This window comes from Chiroxiphia lanceolata, chromosome W, assembly GCF_009829145.1.
Source record: "Chiroxiphia lanceolata isolate bChiLan1 chromosome W, bChiLan1.pri, whole genome shotgun sequence".
NCBI lineage: Eukaryota > Metazoa > Chordata > Aves > Passeriformes > Pipridae > Chiroxiphia > Chiroxiphia lanceolata.
In genome coordinates, this window is record NC_045670.1 from 13,752,747 (window position 1) to 13,775,930 (window position 23,184).

Sequence of the window (23,184 nt, forward strand, 5' to 3'; positions counted from 1 at the left end):
GCCCATGCCGGTGCATGTGGTCGCTGTTCATCTACAGCGTGAGGTGGTAAATAGGCTGGGTTCCCCCCCTCATCGCTGCAACGGGGCCCCCTATGCTGATCCCATGGGCTGGGATCCCGCATTACAGGTTCCGTTCCCTCCCCGCGACCCGAACTCCCGTGGCTACCGGCACCTGACCCGTAGCTTAACTCACGAGCGTATCCCTCCCCTCCCGGTAAACCCTGTGCGTTTGTATATCTATGCGTGGGATTCAGGCTGCGACTAGTAGCCTGGGTGGGGGTTTGTGTGTTAATGTTGGATGATTGTACCATTCGCTCGTGGACTCCGTGCAAAGCAGACATGATTATTTGCCAGGTTGGAATGGCATTATTTACTCGGGGGTCTCCTGCCTGAGCTTTCAGTCTCATGAGGTTTCCGATTTTGTCCCATAGTTCTAGGTGTAGGGCTTTTACAAGAGGCAGCTCTGGCACTACTGTTTTAATAAATTGTACAAGCTCTGTTAATTCAGCCCTTGTGGTTTGTACGTGGTAAGGTCTCAGTAGGAGAGCGAAGGCGTCTGTGTCTCGTGATATCTCAGTAGAGAGAAAGTTTCCCATGTTTGTTTACCTTACTCTAGACGCTGTGGGTCCACATGTGCGTGGAGGGTCCTTTGTTCGGCAGCAGCGGCTCCAAATCTGGTTTCGATTCCTGTTTCGGTGCTCTCTGCAGCTACTGCTGTTCTCCGGGTCTCTGCTGCTGATGCTCTGGTGCTTGCAGGTGACTGGGTCGTTCCGGCGTGGCGTTGGGGTTCGGCGGCGGCAGGTCCCGGGGTGGGTGGGCAGTGGTGTCCTCGGTGGCATGGGGGTTATGACGGTATGGCAACGGTCCCGGCAGCGATCCCGGCAGTGGTGGCTTGGTGCGTGAGGATTGCGGTAGGTTGGCAAAAAGCAGCGGTGGCAGTGTTGGTTCTCGCTCTGCCTCGGCACGGGGTCTCTGCCATTTTTCAACGGTAGGGTTCCCGGTAGCAGCTCACGAGACGAACACAGTAGCTCCGAGCTCCTTCGGTGGGGCTGGAGGCTGGAGTGTTTGTACTCACTCCATTCCACTGCTTCGCTGCCCGCTCTGCGTGGTCCCCGACTCCGCCCTTTGCCGCCCGCCATTCCGTTTCTCTTCTTCTTTTTTTCTTTTCTTCTTTTTTCTTCCCTGTTTCTGTGCAATTTTCCCTAATATTTTTAGAGTTCTCTGTACTAACCTGCATTTCTCAGAACCGGCTGAGACAACACTTTAAAGACATCTGGGTTTTTTTCAGTGGAAACTCTCGTATTCTAGAATTAATACGTTCCCGGAGTTACCAAATTTTTCCCTGATGCAGGGAGTTCTAATCTACCTAGAGGGTTCACCACGTGTAGATTCTTTATATAATAAAGAAATGGAGTCTGGTCCCAGCTGAGGTGGTAGCCAAAGAGGATTTTATTCAAATTCGGTGCTCCTTTTATTCCTTGAAACCATGTGATCATATAACCAATGAGAGTGTAGATTCCCACGCATGTCCTTGGGTTTCTCCACCCCAGGTACTTCCCCCGCACCCCTGGACACGCCTCCTACAATTAGTAAACTTCACATATAACTCAAAACAGGAGTAGATAGAGGCATATGTTCTTACCATCCATGAGGCAAAAAAACGGACCATATTTCCTGTCTTAGCATTAGGTACAATACACCGGGACATAGTAGTTAGACCCATGGGACATAATGTCTGGGCAAGCTATGACAGGGACATAGGGAGATGGCAAACTATGAGCACAGAAACCTGTATACCCAGAGAACAACTAGGATATGTATGTGAAAATACTGTAACAGAGATGGAGGATTTATGTTTAGATACGGAAGATAGTATATGTACTTTTGAAATGTTCCCAAATACACAGGTACAGTCCCAAGTATGCTATGTAGGCAAAGGATGTGCATGCATCAGGACACCTTGCGCAAGTATAACTATTGATGATTGTGAAGAATGAACCAATGGTACCAACTTCTGTGTTTGTAATTTTGCTAAAATAATAGGATGTGACTTTAGTTACACTGCTCCTGTGACCACCATGCAATTGATCTTGGATAAATATATGTTATATCATGAAGTACCTAAACTACAAATAGGCGTGGACATTAATATCCTCCAGAAAATGTTCTATCATCCTGATGTTGAACAAATGATGGAAAAGGTAAATGCTACTTCACGTCGCATGCTGTGGCAGGTGAAGCACAACACCAAGGAGATTAAAAACATCATTACCAAAGTGGCAAAGACTGGACAACATCATTGGTGGAACATATTTCTAGGAATAACCAATACACAATCACCCACTGCAGCCCAACTGTTTAACTTCTTGGTTCACCCGGTCTTGGTTTTGATGCTGGCAGCTTTCCTCCTTACAATCATCCATCTATGGATGTGGTGGAGAATTAAGACCATAGCGCAACAAGTACATGTACTCTGGACTGTACAAAGGGTGATGTAAAAGAATTTGCATTAGTTAAAAGAAAAGGGGGGAATTGAAATAAAGACAAGACAAAATAAAATAAAAATTTAGCCATGTTAGTGTGACTGCAAAATTGTAACTGCTTGAAAGAAGATTACTGCCCAAATTGTGGGCAGTTAAGATAAAACTAGCTTACATAAACAAATAAGATAAGGGACTGACAGGGAAAGCTAGAAAGAAAGGCTTTTAATAGCATTGCAAGGGAGACACGAGAGGGGTGGGGGAATATAGCTGTTTGAAATGATAAAGTTTTATCTAACTACTCTATAGTAATAAAAATAGGGGTTAGGTAACTGAATGTCTATTTAGATAAGGCAGACTTCATACCAATTCTCAAAGAGTGTATATGATAGATAATTTTTGAAACTTACTCCTTCCAAATGGATAAAAGCTGTTGTGTTTCTTTTCTCAGTGGAATGCACGGGGGGGCAAAACTCCTCTGCATCTCCCGGCTGTAATAAAAGGTGTGCTTTATGTATTTAAGGATTTCTTTGAATCATTTGCAGGCCTCACTAATTAAGAAATAGTCATCATGACCTAACAGACTCATCAAGTCAGCACAATTTGATTTCATTAACAAAGGAGTGAAATGTTTGGGGTATTAAAAAAGAGGTACTATGTAGAGTTTCCTTCTCTGATGGTCTGAAACCTCCCTATATGAGGTATTCCACTTTACTTGCTCTTTGTTGCAATTTATTATAGTTCTGCATATCTGACAAGGTTTGCTGAAGAGCAAGTTGTGTAATGTAAAGGTATATAAACTCTGTAACTGCCTGTTATAGTTTTGAAAAAGAGATGTTGGAATTTTTTTCCCAATATCAATCACACCCCCTTCATCTGTTTTTTCTGGGGGGTGGGGAGGCAGGAAGGGGGAAGAAGCAGGGCCACACGCAGGGCAGCATGCGAGTGGGGGGGAGGCTTCTCTTTAAAACCAGTCAGCGCCACACCTTGGACGCCCCTTTTGTCTGTGGGACTAACTGTCCACCAACCAACAAAGCGGCAGCCACCCTCGGTTTCAACCGCCCCCCCTCCCTTTTCCCTGAGGAGAAAGTTTTTTTCCCTTTCCCTGCCGGACACCACCATGAGAAGACGACTGGGAGAACCCTCAACCGTCTCAGAGCGAGGTATTCTGCCCTGGGCCATGGGGCTACATTATCAGAGCATCTTTCCGTGGTGACTGCCTGACCCTAACACCACGCCATAGTCCTGGGACCGGTGGGAAAAAACTCTTTCATTGTTGGCCGCCGAAGCCACCATCAATCATGTGGCTGTGAAGAGTTGTTGAGCCTCCGGGGACAACTCCCTCCTCCCCCCGGGTAATTAGGACTGGGGGTTTTTTTGAACATTTTGGTTGCACCATCCTTGTTTATTCAGGTTTGTTAATAAAGAACTGTTATTTTTCCTTTTCCACACCTTTCACCTGAAACCTCTTAATTTCGGAGTTGTAATAACGTGGAGGGAGGAGGTTGACTTTTCTGCCCTCCCTTCTCCTCCTTAATGGACATTTGTGTCTTGTTAAACTAAGGCACTGCCCCATTTGGGCAGAGTTTGATATCTTTGGAAGAAGGGGCAGACAATTCAGGAGGACTGAGAGAATGTTGTGAGGCTATGCAGGGAGAAAATTAGAAGGTCCAAAGCCCAACTAGAATTTAATCTGGCTACTGTCATAAAAGATAATAAAAAAATGTTTCTATAAATACATCAGCGGCAAAAGGAAGGCTAAGCAGAATCTTCATCCATTATTGGATGCAGGGAAAAACAGCGACAAAAGATGAGGAAAAAGCTGAGGTGCTTAATGCCTTCTTTGCCTTAGTCTTTAATAGTAAGATGAGTTGTGCTCAGGGTACCCAGCCCCCTGAGCTGCAAGACAGGGATGGGGAGCAGAATGAAGACCCCATAATTCATGGGGAAATGGTTAGTAACCTGCTACAGCACTTAGACACACACAGGTCTATCGGGCTGGATGGGAACCACCCAAGGGTACTGAGGCAATTGATAAAAGTACTCACCAGGTCACTTTCAATCATTTATCATCAGTCCTGGTTAATCGGAGAGGTCCCAGTTGAGTGGAGGTTGGCCAGTGTGATGCCCATCTACAAGAAGGGTCAGAAGGAAGATCTGGGGAACTACAAGTCTGTCAGTGTGACCTTGGTGCCAGGAAAGGTTATGGAGCAGCATATCTTGAGTGCCATCATGTGACACATACAGGACAACCAGGGGATCAGGCCCAACCAGCATGGTTTAGAAAAGACAGGTCCTGCTTGACCAACCTGGTGACCCCCTAGTGGATGAGGGAAAGGCTGTGGATGTTGTCTACCTGGACTTTAGTAAAGCCTTTGATACCATCTCCCACAGCATTCTCCCAGAGAAGCTGACAGCCCACGACTTAGATAGTCATACTCTTCACTGGGTTAAAAACTGACTGGAAGGCTGAGCCCACAGAGTGGTGGTGAATGGAGTTAAATCCAGTTGGTGGCCAGTCACTAGTAGTGTTCCCCAGGGCTCAGTACTGGGGCCAGTCCTGTGTAATATCTTTATCAGTGATCTGGATGAGGGGATCAAGTGCACCCTCAGTAAGTTCTCAGATGAGACCAAGTTGGGCAAGAATGTTGGTCTGCTTGAGGGTAGGAAGGCTCTACAGAGGACTGTGGACAGACTGGATCAATGGGCTGAGGCCAATTGTATGAGCTTCAACAAGGTGAAGTGCTAGATCCTGCACTTAGGTCACAACAACCCCATGCAATGCTACAGACTTGGGGAAAAGTGGCTGGAAAGGAAAGCTACCGAGGGGAAAAGGACCTAGAGGTGTTGGTCAACAGTTGGCTGAACATGAGCTAGCAGTGTGCCCAGGTGACCAAGAAGGCCAACATCATCCTGCCTATATCAGAAATAGTGTGGCCAGCAGGACTAGGGAAGTGATTGTCCCCCTGTACTCAGCACTGGTGAGGCTGCTCCTCACTACAAGAAAAACACTGAGGTGCTGCAGTGTGTCCAAAGAAGAGCAACAAGCTGATGAAGGTTCTAGAGGACAAGTCCTATGAAGAGCATCTGAGGGAACTGCAGTTGTTTAGCCTGGAGAAAAGGAGGTTCAGGAGTGATCTTATTGCTATCTACAACTACTTGAAAGGAGGTTGTAGTGAAGTGGGTGTTGGTCTCTTCTCCCAAGTAGCAAGGATAGGACAAGAGGAAAAGGCCTCAAGTTGTGCCAGAGGAGGTTCAGATTGGATATTAGGAAAAATTTCTTCACTGAAAGGATTATCAAGCATAGGAATAGGGTGCCCGAGGAAGTGGTCAAGTCACCATTCCTGGTATTTAAAAGACACGTAGACGTGGCACTGAGGGACATGGTTTAGTGGTGAACTTGTCAGTTTAATGTTTGGACTTGATGATCTTAGAGGTCTTTTCCAACCTAAATGGTTCCACAATTCTATAATATTTCTAGGAACCTTATCAATAGCATGGAGATTTTTACAGTATTATTAGTAGTGCTGGCTATGTTCAAGTATTCTTTTTAGGGAGCTGGAATTCTGGAAAAAAAATCTCTGAAATCAAAAAGAACTTTGGATAAGGGACTTATTAGGCCTCTGAACCACTTGTGATCATTTTTCCCAACATCCAGTTGATACCAGAGTTTTGAGATTGTCCTAGTTACAGGGGCCAGGACCAGCTTATTACTATGTAGGTATAACCAAAACTATGTATTCTACACCCTCTATGTCATTTCTGATGGACTGTTAAAAATGGATCATTTGCAGCAGCTGCCCAGGGCACACCTAATGACTGAGCTGTGATAACTCCCCTCTGGGGAGGAATTAGCGCCTTCACACCCAGCCTGAGGGGTCATCTCTGCTAATGGGCCATACTGGACTGACACAATAGGCAGGTGCAACACCTAGACCATCAAAGACTCCAAAAATATCCCACGACTCACAGAGTTAAATCACCCATTGTGAAACTCCTTGCCCTGGGGGAGGTACTAGACAACATTCCCACCTGAATCTGAGCATATATAATCTTGAGGGTTTGGGACTTCTGGTACCACTCGTTGGATCAAGAGGAGGACCAGAACTCCAACAGGACTGCCACTGATGCTCTTGACAAGACTGATCATTACCTCAACAGAACTGCCACCATCATCTGGACCAACAGGTTTTCCTTTCCTTTTACTTTGCACCCAGAGGGGCCACATGGTGGTCAGCACAGGGGTCAACGAACACTGTTCTGTTCTTGTCCCAGGGTACTGGGTTATACATCTGTTTTTGTGGGTTAAAAACAGTTTTTCTTTGTATCCTTGTATCTATTGTAATTTATTTTTAGTACATTGTAACTGACTAGAGTTGGGTTCATTTCTCCTGCTGGTTTACTTTTAAACCAGCACATCTTTTGGCACCCAACATGGGGCACGAGAGAGAAGTCAGAATTACAATTTTATTCTAAGTATTTGTGGGTTTGGGTATTTTATCTTGGGTAATAAAAGCATGAAATGAAAGAAAGTCAGTTTGCTGAATTTACAGCCTTGCGGTGTGCAAGAAACTGATCCACACAAAGAGTTATTTGATTTTATTTCATATCTGCACAGAGATGCAGATTTACAGTAGAACCACTGATACAAAAGGGAATAATGAAAAACATCCAGGGTGCTTTTAATGGATCACTTGCCGTGTTATAGGCAGTTTTCAGAAGGGTTTTTTTTAATTGGTTTATATTTATGCACTGTTATTTGTAAATTTGCTCTTATTACTATGCACCAGTGACTCAGTCTGCGAAGCCCTCTATTTTTGACTGTGTGACAGGAGTTTATGGTTCTTAGAGTTTCATGGGACTGATTTTCTCTCTCTCTCTCTGCGTCAGCCACGCATGTACGCACACATATATGATGCATATATTTATTTTTGCTATGAAAAGAATACAAGTGCAATAATCCAACAGTTCTTGAATGACAAGAGTCTGACATCCTATCTAATTCTGAATCAATATGAAACTGAAATATTGTATACTTGGCTATTCGTTTTATATATTTTGTTGCACGTCAGTGAATACAGATGATCTAAGCTATTTTTTAGAACAGTTCTACATTTTGAACTCTCTTTGTCCCAACAGGCTTATCTGAAACTTAAATAAGTATATACTAATATTATTTTCGCTGATTTATGCTGGTTTAACCTAGATTAGCAGTTTGGCATTACATGCTTTCTTCACTGTCTGAAAAAATAACTTATTTTTGAGCAAATTAACATGTACTTTCCCCTCTGAGTCTGTAAGACAATGTTCAAATAAGTTCACTTCCCCTCTAAAAAGTTATAACACCACGGAAATGTACAGATCAGAAGTGCAATTAAAGTCACGTTCTGTTGGCACAGTGTAAGGTAAAACATATGCAGGTATACTTCCCAAAAATGCTAAGGCAGTGGAAGAATTAAAAAAAGGTTTATTTCAGATGCAAGGACTGTTTCTTAATGATACTGTGTACTGGGGCTCCAGGGGAAAAAGGCAATGCCCCACCTTCTCCAAGGCTTTTTGTATCTTTTCTCTCTCCTCCCCCACCCTCTCTGGCCCAAGGAGGTCTTGTACATGTCTGCAAACATGTTATCTCTGTGCATATCAGGGAGAGAGAGAGCTTGCTCACAACTTCTCCCTGTGACTTTCTCTGAAATGCAGAAGGAAGGAAAAAAATCTAAGCCCTTTGAGAAGGCATTTCGCAGTCTTCCTGAGCAAAACGAGTTCTAGCTTTCCGTTACAAATTCTTCCGAAATTGTACCTATCCCTACATTCCATCCCTTCTCTCAGGAAGGCTGCCTTACCAGGATCAAAACTATAGAATATAATAGTGTACAAGGCACATGGAGGCAAATGTCTCAGTCCTTCTGCCATGATATTAAACCAGCCAGCCAGCAGAGCGTCACCAACAAGGCGCCTCAGTAGTCATATGGAGTCCTGCTGATGTCAGAGTCCCTCCCAATGCAGCTAGTTCATCAGTTATGTAGGAGCAGTACAAGCCATCAGGCTCAAACAGCACACATAGCATTGAGGCAGAAGGCAGCATAGCAGCAACTGGACTGGGAAAGTACTCAGGTGCAAACACATTGCAGGTGCTCTGTATCTACCATGTGGAAAGCAGAAACAACATTACACTGAAGTACACACACTGTAATTTTATGAGGATACAGCCAAATCCGATTGCTCAGGATGGAGCAACTGCCCACCCAGGCTAGTGAGGCACAAAACAGTCATGTCCAGCAGTATGTCAATCAGAGTGCAAGCCTGAAGCCCAAAACACAGGTCCAGTGCCTCTCCCCTTGAAGAAGGCCATGGGGGTTGTGGAAAACACCTGAAACACAGGAAAGTCGAGAAGCAGACATTAGCAAAGAATGTAACAGAAGAACCCCCGACTGCATATCAATAAACTGGGGAACATGGACCACCACCCCCTTGACAGAAATGGTGGGGGGGGGTTGTGTAGGGGGGGTCAAAGCAGGCACCTGCCAAGGAGCAAATGGTGGGCTGTGTCCACAAGGTCATATGTGTAGCGATTGATTTCACGGACCCAGGTTGCATGGACAAACTGAATTGTTTATTGATTACAACCTTTGGTATATATAGGGGTTTGGGAAGGGGCAGGCATGCCTAGTACTTTTCCATCCCATTTATAGCCAGGGTTAGGGGGCAGGGATACACAGAGGGGTGTTTTTCATCAAACAGGAAAGCAAGCAGTTTGTCATTATGGTTGCAAGGATTGATGGGGCAAGACAAGGCCATAAAGAGATCTATCACAGGGGTTTACAAGTCTGTTTGTCTTGCTTATCACAGATGGTGCAAGAATTTCAGGGAGTGAGTGCAAACAGTTTTTCCTTGCTTTTGTTTAAATCCCAAGGTTTTTTGCTGAGATCTCTTATCTCTGCAGTGTCATGAAGAATTTGCATTCCCACACATACATAACAGCTACTTCCCAAACGCTATATGAGTTTCGAGCAGGCACAAGAGAGTTGGCAGAAATGGCTAAGGTGTTTTCATCTTCTTGCCATGACAGCTGAGGGCCACCATTTACCCCCCCCCCCTTGACCAAAATGCAAAACTCGAAGATAATCATCTTTGCCTGAGTAACACTCAAAACAGAGCCATCAAAGGGGCCAACACAGACTAGAAAAACATAGAAGACAGCCCTTCTCAATGCCAGAAACCCAGCAAGTGGGAATGAGACCAGTTGTTGGAGGGATGCACCTTGTACTTGGGTATATACATATTCTCACTGGTGGGCTTCCATCCTGCTCAGCCAGAGAGGGGAGCAGGATGAGGTTGTTGATGCTGTCTGTGTTCATGTGAATACTCTGTCTGTGATTTATGTGACTGGTCATATATATACATATAAAAGTAGTGTACATGTGTGTTCTGTGTGTGTGCCTGCTGGGAATACATCTCTAGCCTCACTATGGGTTGGACATGGGGACAATGAATGACAGCAGCCTTACCTCTGAAAGAGGAGGCCAGGCCCAAAAGAGTTAACAAAGAAATTTGGACCTACTAACAAACTACCAACATCCAAAACGATCTGTGCTTGTTCTGTTCTACTTACTGGACCAAAGCTTCAGAGAATAGTACAAGAACATGTAATAGGCCTAGAAGCAATAAATTAGAAATATAACAGGATCAGGTAGACATTTGAATAGGAGAAATAGACCTGGAGCCAGGGCTTTTTCCAGGCTTCAGTGAGCGGGTCAAGAACAATGGAAGAGAAGAAGGGTCAAACTGAGGAAGATGAGTTGAAACCCCCTCCCCTATGGAGGAAGATGGGAAGGACCCTCCGAAATGGGGAGCCAAGAGAAGCACTGCCCCAAGCCCCGCCTGAACTCCACCTATACTCCGCCTATTATTAATATGCATTGTAGATGTTGTAATCACTTGAATATGCATTTAATCACATCTGAAAATTGTATAAAAGTGTTGATTTTCTGAGGAACCGGTGAGCAAGTTTGTCCAGCGCAAACTGGCTTGCTCCCAACGTTGAATAAACAAATACCTTGCTACTTAAAGATAAAAAGTCTCTGAGCAGTTTCTCGGACCGATTTTTCGGATTCATTTGGTGACCTGTGGCAGCACACCTTCTCCACCCGGCTGCAGAATCCTTCGGAGGACGGGACCCCCTTGGGCGCCCTCGGGTAAGTCTTTTTATCCGAAGGGGTTCCCTTCTTCAGTGACTTCTTGTGGGGACTGGACAAGAACACTGCCTATTGATAAAAGGTGTTTGTATCTGGTTTCTGGTTTTGTTTATTCTGGTTCTGGTTATTCTGGTTCTAGATACCCATAAGTCGAGGCGGGACGCCATCTCTCGCAGGGGACACGGGAGAGGGCGCTCTCCCAGGGGAATATCCCCTCTGGTCTGGTCTGGTCTGGTCTGGTTTTGTTTGTATTTGGCCAAATTGTTATTGTGTACCTGATACATCTTGCTTACCTTGAAACATCCAGGAGCACATAGTTAAAGGTATTATCATGCTAAGAGTTGCTATATGAGAGGTAGTTCTGAAGAGTTAACTATAAGCACATCACTTTGGATAAGACCTAGAATTAAGATTTGTCAGTTTTGCAACTGTTAGTTATATGTATGAGCCTTGTGTAACAGATGTAAGGTTTACCTCCCCGACAGACAAAGTTGGGTCAGAACCAGTGTGCATATTGCAGAAAAGAGGGACACTGGAAGCAAGAATGCCCTGAATTAACAGGTTGAAATACAGGCATAGGAGGGGCTGTTGTTGCTTACAGAATACTGAGTGAAAGGGGGGCCGGCAGGCCAGTGCCTAGGGGACCTGCTGGTAAAAATTTAGCTAGGGGAATAAAAAAGAAGAATTCGATTTTCTAATTGATACTGGGGCTACATTTTCTGTTTTGAATTAATACCTAAAAGTGATAAATATGTTTAAGTCATGGGTGCCACTGGCCAATCAGAAAAGCTTTCTTTTGAACAAAATTGGAAAACAAATGGGAATGCATCAAGTTTTTGTATTTACCAAATTTATCCAAACTCGTATTGGGCAGAGACCTACTAGAAAATCTGGGAGCTGTAATAGAATTCAAACAAAGTAAAATTGAACTTAAGGTAAAGGAAGAACAATTAATAGCAACTCTGAGTTTAGCAATGAGCTATGTGGAGCCAAGCCAGGGTAATTCAAATGTCAGTCAAATTTTAAATCAGGTATACCTAGGAGTTTGGGCTATTGAAACACCAGGAAAGTCAAAAAGGGCAACTCCCATTGAAATAGAATTATGGCCAGGAGCAAACCCAGTAATTAGGAAGCAATATGCACTGAGGCTGGAAGATAGAAGAGGAATTGAGCCAATAATAGATAACTTTTTGAAATTAAGGTTTTTGTAGAGTGTGAATCAGATTTCAACACCCCAATTTTACCAGTCAAAAGCCAAATGGAACACATAGGTTGGCTCAAGATTTAAGAGCAGTAAATAAAATAGCTAAAACATACATGCACCTGTTGCAAACCTATATACCCTATTAACAATATTAAAAGAAAGTGTAATTTGGTTCACAGTATCAAACTTAGGAGATACCTTTTTCTGCCTTCCCTTAACACAGGAAAGTCAAAGGATATTTGCCTTCAAGTGGGAAAATCCCACCACAGGAAGGAAAACTCAGCTCATTTGGACAGTGTTACCTTAAGGGTTTGAAAATATTCCCACAATTTTGGGAATTAATTAGCTAAAGAATTGGAACAATGGCAGTCACCACCGGGAAAGGGTGTACTTTTATAATATGTGAATGATCTATTGATTGTTACTGAAAAACAAGAAGAATGTGTCCAATGGACAGTAAACCTCTTAAACTTTTTGGACTTAAATGGGTATCGAGTCTCTCAACAGAAAGCACAGCCGGTGCAGAAACAAGTGGTGTACCTGGATTATGAAGTATCTGAAGGACAATGATCACTGGGGACAACAGGAAAGGAAACCATCTGCCAGACACTGAAACCAGAGATGGTGAGAAACCTTCAAGCCTTTCTAGGAATGACAGGTCGGTGTTGTTTATAGATATATCAGTATGGACTAATTGCAAAGCCTTTATATGACCTGCTGAAAATGACTAAGGGCAACCTCATCTGGACCCCTGAAACAAGTGGAGCCTTCAAACAACTGAGATGAGAACTCATGAGGACTCCGGCATTGGGATTGGCTGACGTAATGAAACCCTTTTAGTTGTTCTTGCATGAACGACAAGGAATGGCTCTGGGGGTCCTGGCTCAGCAACAAGAACCATACAAAAGAGCAGTAACCTACTTCTCCAAGCAATTAGATGGAGTAAGCAAATGATGGCCCACCTGCCTAAGGGCAGTAGCAACAATGATCATAAACACAGAAGAAGGCAGGAAATGTACAATGGGACAGAAAATGACTGTGTTAGTGTCCCACACAGTATCTACAGTACTGGAACAGAAAGGAAATCATTGGCTGTCACCCTCCCAATTTCTGAAATATCGGGTAATCCTGGCTGAATCAGATGACATAACCATTCAGGTGACTAACATTGTTAACTCAGCTTCATTCCTAGAAGGAAGAATCTCGGCTGCACCTGTCGTGCACGACTGCCTGGAAACCATTGAAGCAGTGCACTCCAGCTGCCTGGAACTTAAAGAAGAACCACTCCGGATGCAGAAGACCAGTTTACTGATGGCAACAGTTTCATAAGACAAGGTGTGAAGATGGCTGGGTATGCTGCGACCACCACTACTGAGGTAATCAAATCAAATCCTTTGCCCTCAGGAACCTCAGTCCAGAAAGCAGAACTGATGGCTCTCATTCGAGCTTTAGGATTGGCAGAAGGAAAACAAATTAACACCTGGACTGACTTCAAATATACCTTTGGCACAGTTCACGCTCATGGAGCAATTTGGAAAGAAAGAGGACTTTTAACTCTTCAAGGAAAAGTTGTGGAATATACTGAAGAAACTCTACGATTATTAGAAGCTGTACAACTCCCCTTCTCAGGTGGCAATTATGCGCTGCCAAGGACACCTGAAAGGTAACACTGTCCTGGAAATAAGAAACAGAAAAACTGATGCAGAAGCTGAATTAGCTGCTGCAAGAAGTAAAGAACTACCAGTAACATCTTTAGTGCTAGAAGAACTAGACACAGATCAACAGGTAGAATATCAAGAAACAGATTATAAGTGGATACATGAAAATGAAGGTAAGGTGTGTGAGAAATAAAAACCCAATCGAGCAATTTCCAATCAGAATTTATTATATGATAAAAGCAAATTCAGCGCTAGGTGATCAGGGAAGGGGTTCAACAACTCCCAGCGCCTGTCACACCCAAAGAAGACAGTTGTTCTACATTTATTTCCAGCTACTACATGAATATTCATTATACATAAGTATAAACATTACACATTGTTAGGTACATGAGTATAAACATTATTTCTTAACAAGAATGTTATCTATAAGCATAATATATTGTTAAATCAGACATTCAGCAGATGTTTGCTTGTTATCTATAAATTTTAAGAAAGGTGCTATTATCTAGCTAACTAAACAAAATTCTCTCACTATAAATCCTACACAAGGTAAAAGGGAGGTAACTTGTTTTATCTCTTTATAGGGGCCCAATTAAGTTTTACGATTTGTTTTTCTTTTCTCTCTCCAGGTCATATTGACCTTACACTGTTTTCTCTTAATTAGCCCGAATCATTTTCTCAGTTTATCACAGGTGTTAGACAATGGGTGAGGTTAACTAAAAACAGGTCAGTTAATACTACTAGGAAAAATTACTGTGGCAATTTGTAAAAGTAAAACATGATAAAACTATTGGGGCTTAGACTCACTCTATTAGCATTTAAGAACCAGAGTAGCAGGACCAAATTTATTTACCACAACAGAGCAAGTCACATCCCAATGTGAACTTTGTCTGAAATACTGGAACAAAAATACACCAAGGGGCAATAAGCAAAAGACATTTCCCAGGTGAAATTTGGCAAATTAATTTCTCTGAACTCCCAAGAAAAGGGGGGGGGAGTCCTGTTATCTCTTAGTTTTGACTGACACATTTTCTGGATGGCCTGAAGTTTTCCCATGTAGAAAAAAAAATGAATCAAAAGGAGTGGTTAAAGTCTTGTTGAATGAGATTATACCATGGTTTGGAATGCCTAAGAGCATCTCTTCAGATAGAGGTTCACACTTTTGTGCATAAATTGTACAAGCAATAAGTAAAGCACTAAAAATCAATTGACAACTGCATATGCCCTACAGGCTCCAAGCAAGTGGACAAGTAGAAAAGATGAATCATCTCATTAAACAACAAACTGCTAAAATATGTCAAGAAACAAATTTTCATTAGTCAAGCTTTACCTATTGCTTTAATTAGGCTAAGGGTCAAACCAAGTCAAAAAAGAAACTGAGTCCATTTGAAATTCTGTTGGGCAGACCCTACATGATGCAAGCTGTGAATAGTGAAGCTTTAGATCAAATCAGTAACCAGTATGTATATGATTATGTTGTGGCTGTAGGGAAACAATTGCAGAAAAATGCTACAGTGGTGTTAGAACACCAACCCAAGCAACCTGACTGTAAGTTACATCCATTCAATCCTGGTGATTGAGTATATGTTAAGAATCTTTCAGGAGATCCACTACGGGAAAAGTGGGATGGACCCTACCAGGTGCTGATGACCACTTTCACAGCGATCCGGGTGAAAGAGAAACCCACGTGGATCCAGTACTCTTGAGTCAAGAGGGTTCCGGAGGAAACATGGACCTCAGGAGAGGAATCATCTGCACTCAAGCCTTCTCAATGCTGATCTTTGGACTGATAAGTACATTGGTGTTAAATCAAACTCTTGCCCACAAATCATTATGGTCGCAGACCTATAATGGGAGTTCTAGTCTACGATTTGCTATAAATACAGATATTCTGAATTCATCTGAACTGAACCAATACAATCCATCTGTCATAGTCCTCCAAGGAACGAGGGTACTGAATAATTGGTAAAATCCTGGTACCCCAGACAATGCAAGTGTTTTAATAGGCACAGAATAGATGGTCACCCAAAACTGACGTTACTGTGAAATGTAATTAGTGGTTGATCGATGTTGGCACACCTTCACTCTAGATAAATCAGTTTCTGTGATGTGTCAGTGGACATTCAGGGAAGGAAATATAACCAGGAGATTTCCAACCAGCAAATCTCCTACCACCCCATTAACTAAGACCACCACCACCTTCTTTAGCCTGTGAGGGTGTCCACAATTTAACTTATGCTGGACCTTACATGATTAGACACTCAAATAAGCAGAAGCTGTTGTTAGATCCCACATATTCACTGAAGAGGGTTTGAATAAACCTTCAAGTAAACATATCAAACATACAAAAAGATTGTCAGCCCTGTATTCAACAAAGCCTTAAAGGCTGGCATGCATAGATGATGACCAGATCCCCTCGTACCAGAATTCAAAGAGATGTAACCGGATGGTTTGGCACAGGATTAAGTGTATTAAACACCATAGATCAAGAAGTATTAGTGAATAAACTAAGTGCTGTCACATCTGATCTAGGAAAATTCAAAGTCCCTTTAAGATCATCTTTGCTCACTTTGGCAGAAACACAATCACTGGCAGTTAAACTGTTAACATTAGTAGCTAATCACACTGCAAAAGATTTCACCAAGATTATTGACTATGCTGGTGTCATCCATAAAAGGTTTGCACTTGCAATACAATGTCTCCAAACTCAACAGTGGGTGCAATCTGTAGCTGCAGGAATATTAAGAGAAGGAACTTCAGGAATATTACCACAGGAGGTAAGAGAAATAATAGCTAGAAACAGTTCTACTACACAGTTTGAGAAAAATTACCAAGCGTGGTGGCAGTTAGGGAACTTCACTTACAATCCTCAACATAAACAAATTGAAGCTTATGTACTCACTATTAGTGCAGCTAAAGAAAAGACCATCTTTCCTATCCTGACATTAGGAGGCATACACCAAAACGTAATTGTCAGACCCATAGACCATAATGTTTGGGCAAGTTATGATCACACCAAGAAAAAGTGGCAATCAGTCAGTAGAGGCATGTATTCCTAAAGGACAATTAGGATATATCTGTGAAAATGCTGTAGTAGGAAATGAGGATTTATGCTTAGATGCTGAAGATAGTGTGTGTGTATCTTTGAAATGCTTCGCCATACTAAAACCCAATCACAAGTCTATTATGTTGGAAATGGATGTGCATGTGTTAGAATCTTTTGTGTTAATTTTACCATAGGTATTTGTCATGAAGTAGTGAGTGGTATTAATTTTTTTGTTTTACTAAAATAATAGGCTGTGACTTTGATTATATCATTCTAGTGACTACTAGACAACTGATTGAAGCTGATTATATAATGTATCATGATGTGCCAAAATTACAGATAGGAATGAACATTAATCTTTTAAAGCAATGCTTAAACATCCTGATATAGAAAAACTGGTCCAAGAAGTAAACAGAACGACTAAACGAATGCTGTGGCAAGTAGAACATGACACTGAGAGCATAAAAACTGTTCTAACCAAAGTGGAAAAAGTGGGAGAACATCACTGGTGGGATATCTTTACAGGATACTCCCCTACAGCATCACAAGTGTTTCACTATTTGATACATCCAATATTGGTATTAGGAGCTGTCATGATTCTATTACTGGTCTTAACTGTTTGGTTATGGTACAAATCAAGCATCATGGTCAAAAGGATGCAGATAATTTGGGCAGTGATGCATACCTATCAAAACCCATTGGAACTTGATGAAGGAATTCGTAAGTTATAAGTAAAAGGGGGGAATGAAACAGGAGACCAGGCCCAAAAGAGTTAACTAAGAAATTTGGGCCTGCTAACAAGCTACCAACATCCAAAACGATCTGTGCTCATTCTGTTCTACTTACTGGACCAAAGCTTCAGAGAATAGTACAAGAACATGTAATAGGCCTAGAAGCAATAAATTAGAAATATAACAGGATCAGGTAGACATTTGAATAGGAGAAATAGGCCTGGAGCCAGGGCTTCTTCCAAGCTTCAGTGAGCGGGTCAAGAACAATGGAAGAGAAGAAGGGTCAAGCTGAGGAAGATGAGTTGAAACCCCCTCCCCTATGGAGGAAGATGGGAATGACCCTCCGAAATGGGGAGCCAAGAGAAGCACCAGCCCAAGCCCCGCCTGAGCTCCACCTATACTGCACCTATTATTTATATGCATTGTAGATGTTGTAATCACTTGAATATGTATTTAATCACATCTGAAAATTGTATAAAAGTGTTGATTTTCTGAGGAACCGGTGAGCAAGTTTGTCCAACGCGAACTGACTTGCTCCCAACATTGAATAAACAAATACCTTACTACTTAAAGATAAAAAGTCTCTGAGCAGTTTCTCGGACCGATTTTTCAGATTCACCTCTCACAGGCTGTTGGCATATTTTCTTCTAACACTTAGATGAGCTGTGTGTCTGTACTGGTATAATTATTCTAAATTTAGTATCATACATTTCTGGTGCTTCATAGAAAATTTAGAGATTTTTTTTAACCATTACTTATTTATCATTACTGTCCCTCATCTCATTTTTCAAGCTGGGATTCTCACATAAGTATCTGAATTCCTCCTTAAATTGGACAGAAGCAGTACTATTGAAGTCAAGCTGTTGAGACATTAGCAAATACTCTATCATTCAAAGAGAATCTATTAAGATGACAAATCTGTTTTGATACTTAAAATGCTAAAGACCCTATCTTAATCTTATATCTGGAATGGAATAGACAGGAGCTCTTGGTTGGTGAAGTCGGGCTGACTTTTGTCATCACATTGGCAAGTACCTGCCATTAAATTCCAAGTAAGAAAAGAATGTGTGTATGTGTGTCAGGAGGGCGGGGGGAGTATGTATATATTTATATACAGTCACAGTCTGTTCCTGCAAACAGCTATCTCCTGTGTGGATATTTAAGTGGAGAAGGGCATAGAATGACTACAAATGTCAACTAAGCACTGGTCCAGGCTTCCTTTCAAGAGTAAACTCTCCACATTGAAGGCACGTACAGTGAACTTATTTCAGCCAGAACCTCAGTTTCTTTCAAATTCAAACATAGGTCCATAGCTCAGTTCATGAATGTGGCAGCAACTATCCAGTCCAGTATAAACACTTTGAACTCAGGCTACAGTTAGTGAGCAATGTGGGGAGAAAGCATGTAAGTCATAGGAATTGACATGCTTCAGTCTACTCTTCACATGGTTGCAGAGGCAAAGCAAATTGAGGACTGGCTCATGGACTACAGAGAGCAGAAGACAGGAAGATCTAAATTCTTCCTTGTCATTGGCTAAGTGGGAAAACAGAGAGACCTAGTGGAGTGAACTAGAAGATCCTGAACTTTGCTTAGCTATTTATAACATTGTGACCGACCAAGTGTGAGAGACTGAGATGTTACTGGGATAATGGTTCAAACATTAAGATCACCAAAGGACTTTGTCCACTATGGTAAACCGTATAAAGAAGCAAGTGCTCATCTGCGACCACCAAAATACCTCTCCAACCTCACCCCAAATATGCCTCTGTGAATTCTTGGAAATTTGGACAGTAAGTTAAACCACCTGATGGGAAGTTGAGATAAGATAAAGGTTGTACTATTGTCCAATTATCTCAGGTCCAAGGAAAGGTAAATGAGGCTGGGGGAAAAGAATGTATCACTGCAAGGAGTCCAACTCAGTAACCATGCTGAAGGTCAGATCTGACTGGGTCTGGCAGGGGGATGCCATAGCCCACAGACTCAAAAGAAGAGAAAGACTGAGCATGGGACATTCACATTGACATGTAGGTCTGCGGGTGTTCATCCATTCTGATGGGGAATAACTGGCTCAACTAAGCTGACGTGAGAGGCAACTGTCATGTCTTAAAAGAGGTCATAAACCATCCAAGACCCCTGAAGTGCCCCCAGACTCATTCCTGAGGCCTTCCACCATGTGATCCACAGTGTTGCAACAGATTGACAGTGTTGCAACAGATTGACAGTGTTGCAAATGACGGGGAGGTGCTTGGGCATTCCCATGTATACCTGAACATATATTCACCCATTGAACTCTATGTTTTGTGGGCTTTCCCCCACCCACAATGGATCAAGACTGCGACCATCACTTTGACCAATGGACATCTAAATTGCAACAATCAAGCCTTGTCCCTGGACTCATGGGTGGTGCTATCTTTCTACTCTTATCCTTTCTTTCTCTTTCTTTCTCTTTATTAGATATTTTCTTCAGGTGATATTTTTATACTTTTATATTGCTATATTACTATAGATAATAATAACCAAAATGGCTACATACCCGCTTTCCATTGCAACCAAATTGTTCTAAAATAAACCCTACATATATGTATTTATAAACACTGATCATTCAGTGTCGTTTCACTCTAATCCACCCCAAGGGATCTATTAACAAGAACTTGAGTTACCCTTGCCTTCAGGGGCAGATCGTAACACCAACACCCCCACAATGGAAGAAGACTCGGAGGACAAGGGAAAAAATAATAAACTCAGGGAAGAATGTTGTAGTGGGTTGGTTTTTGGATTATTTTAGACCTTCCTTAGCAACGGGGTCAGAAATCTAAGGAAATATTCCATATTATCCCTTTCCATAACACAACATATAAAAAGGAGCAGATAAAAGAGTTTGCTCTCTTCTCTCTTCCGGTGGCTGAAGGCGACAGGTCTCTCCGCAGGCAGTCTTTGCTTGTGTAGGCCAGGGCCTGTTGCTCAGACCTGCCATTATCTCCAGTCTCTTCAGGAGGCATGGGGGAGTTGTTTGGTGCTTGGCACAGTTCTGCTGTCTCGTTCAGGGAAGTATTTAAGTTGGTTTTTTGTATTTATTCGCTAGCTGTCTAGTAACGGTGTATATTTGGAGGATATTTGTTTTACTGATTTTTTTTATCCCTGTTTCCCCTTCCCTTTTCCCTTTTTTTTCCCCCCTTGGGAACTCCCTATCGTGTGTACAATATATTCAAATTGTATATATAATTGTAAATATATATTTTTGCTATAGTTTTGGTTGTTCGGGTTTTTTTTTATTTCCTCTCTGGGGAGTAGGCTCTTTCGCTGGGTCTCAGCAATTTGGCGGAGAGTCAGCTCAAAACTTACACAAATGTAAAGGATGACTGCCAATTATTGTAAAAAACATTTCAACACAAAGGGGACTGGAGGGTAAACTTTGTTTTAGATATACAGCTGTACCAGTTAGTCATCAGGTTCCTTGAGATAATTAGCAGGGCATAATGTCTTCCTGAGCTAGACAGACTAGTATGAGAGAAAGTGGTTCAGCCCAACATAAAGTATAAAAACTGTACAACGAATAAAACAAACTTTGAAGAAACCAATAGGCTTGGGCTGACTTCAACCCATTTTTTCCCTTCTGGCAATTGGGGATGCCTGGTATTGTGACAGTGGGCATATAGAGACTGGTACTGGGAATCTCTTCTGCACTGTGATTAAACTGTATATTGCAATTGCTACATTATGTTTGTGTTGTGATTTCAGTAAATTGCTATATCACTCTTCTAAATCAAAATCCATGTGGCACCAAATATCTTCAAATAAGTAAATTTGATATTAAACATTAAACCTTCCTTGTGTGGAATATCTAAAAGAACCTGGTCAGAGAGAAGAGAAGAGAAGAGAAGAGAAGAGAAGAGAAGAGAAGAGAAGAGAAGAGAAGAGAAGAGAAGAGAAGAGAAGAGAAGATTTCAGTTAGAAGGGACCATCTAGTCCAAATGCCTGACCACTTCAGGGCTGATCAAAAGCTAAAGTTTGTTATTAAGGGCATTGTCCAAATGCATCTTAAACACTGACAGGCTTGGGACATTGACCACCTCTCTAGGAAGTTTGTTCCAGAGTTTGACCACCCTCTTGGTGAAGAAATGTTACCTAATGTCCAGTCTAAACTTCCCCTGATGCAGTTTTGAAGCATTCCCACTCATCCTGTCACTGAATACCAGGGAGAAGAGATCAGCACCTTCCTCTTCACTTTCCTTCCTCAGGAAGCTGTAGAGAGCAATGAGGTCATCCCTCAGTTTCCTTTTCTCCAAACTAGGACAACCCAAAGTCCTTAGCTATTCCTCATAGGACATTGCCTTTCAGCCCTTTCACCAGCTTTGTTGCCCTCCTCTGGATGCATTTGAGTACCTTCACATACAACTCAAATAATGGGTTGCAACAATTTAAAGGTATGTCCAGTGCAATCTTACCCCCGGTTCTTTGGAGCCAGGTTATAGGGCTTAACATTGTAATAAACTCCTCTCCTTGTTCCCAGTCTGGCTGCAACAAGGGGTTCCTGCTATAGTCTGCCATTAACCTCCGTGGGCTACAGCAGCATGGAAACAGCAGTGATGCCCTGGCCATTTGCCAACCCAACCAGGCATGACCATGGTTGTTATTAAAATGTTCCCAGGCACAGCAGAGTAAGTTGATGAGCATCACAACGCTACAGCAAGGACCGAAAGCAAAAAGTAGTCACTAATGAGCACTAGACTCTAATACACAGTCAAGCAAGCAAAACCTGTGGCAAGCAGAGGAGCCTGCTAAACAGCACTAACAGTTATAAATTTGATGTAGCACATCCCAATCAAATCTGTCGTTATCTTGAACCCTTGGAGCCCCACATTGGGCACCAAAAAGGACTGTTGTGGTTTAATCCCAGGTGACAACTCAACCATACACAACCACTTACTCAGTCCCCTATGTTGGAATGGGGGAGAGAATTGGAACAATAAAGGTGAAAAAACTCATGGGTTGAGATAAAGACAGTTTAGTGGGTAAAGTAAAACCCATGTGTATAAGCAAAGCTACAATAAGGAATTCATATACCACTTCCCATGGGCAGGTAGGTGTTCAGCCATGTCCAGGAAAGCAGGGGTCCATCATGTGTAAAGGTGACTTGGGAAGACAAATACCATCACTCCAAACATCTCCCTCCTTCTTCCCCCAGGTTTATACACTGAGCATGATGTCATATGGTATAGGATATCCCTTTGGTCAGTTGGGGTCAACTGTCCTGGTTGTCTCCTCTCAACTCCTTGTACGCCCCCAACCTCCTCATTGACAGGGTGATAAAAGAAGCAAAAAGGCCTTGACACTGTGCAAAAGCTGCTCAGCGATGACAAAAACATCTATTATCAACATAGTTTTCAGTACAAATCCAAAACATAGCCCCATACTAGCAACTGTGAAGAAAACTAACCCAAACCAAAACCAGCACAGGGACTCAGAACTGCACATAATACTCAAGATGAGACCACACCAAAGCTGAATATAGCAGGATAATCCCCTCTTTTGACTGACTGGTTATGTGTTTCATGCACCCCAGGATGTGGTTTGCCCTCTTGGATGCTAGGGCCCACTGCTGACTCATATTGAACACCCCCAGATCCCTTTCTTCAGGGCTTCTCTCCAGCCACTCCTCTCCTAATTTATACTTGTGCCTGGAATTACTCCATCCTAGGTGCAGAATTCAGCATTTGGACTTGTTAAATTACATCCCGTTAATCATTGCCCAATGCTCTAATCTATCTAGATCCCTCTGCAAGGCCTCTTGTCAACAGCACCTCCCAGTTTGGTATTGTCAGCAAACTTACTAATGGTGCATTCAACTCCTGCATTGATAAATATATTGAACA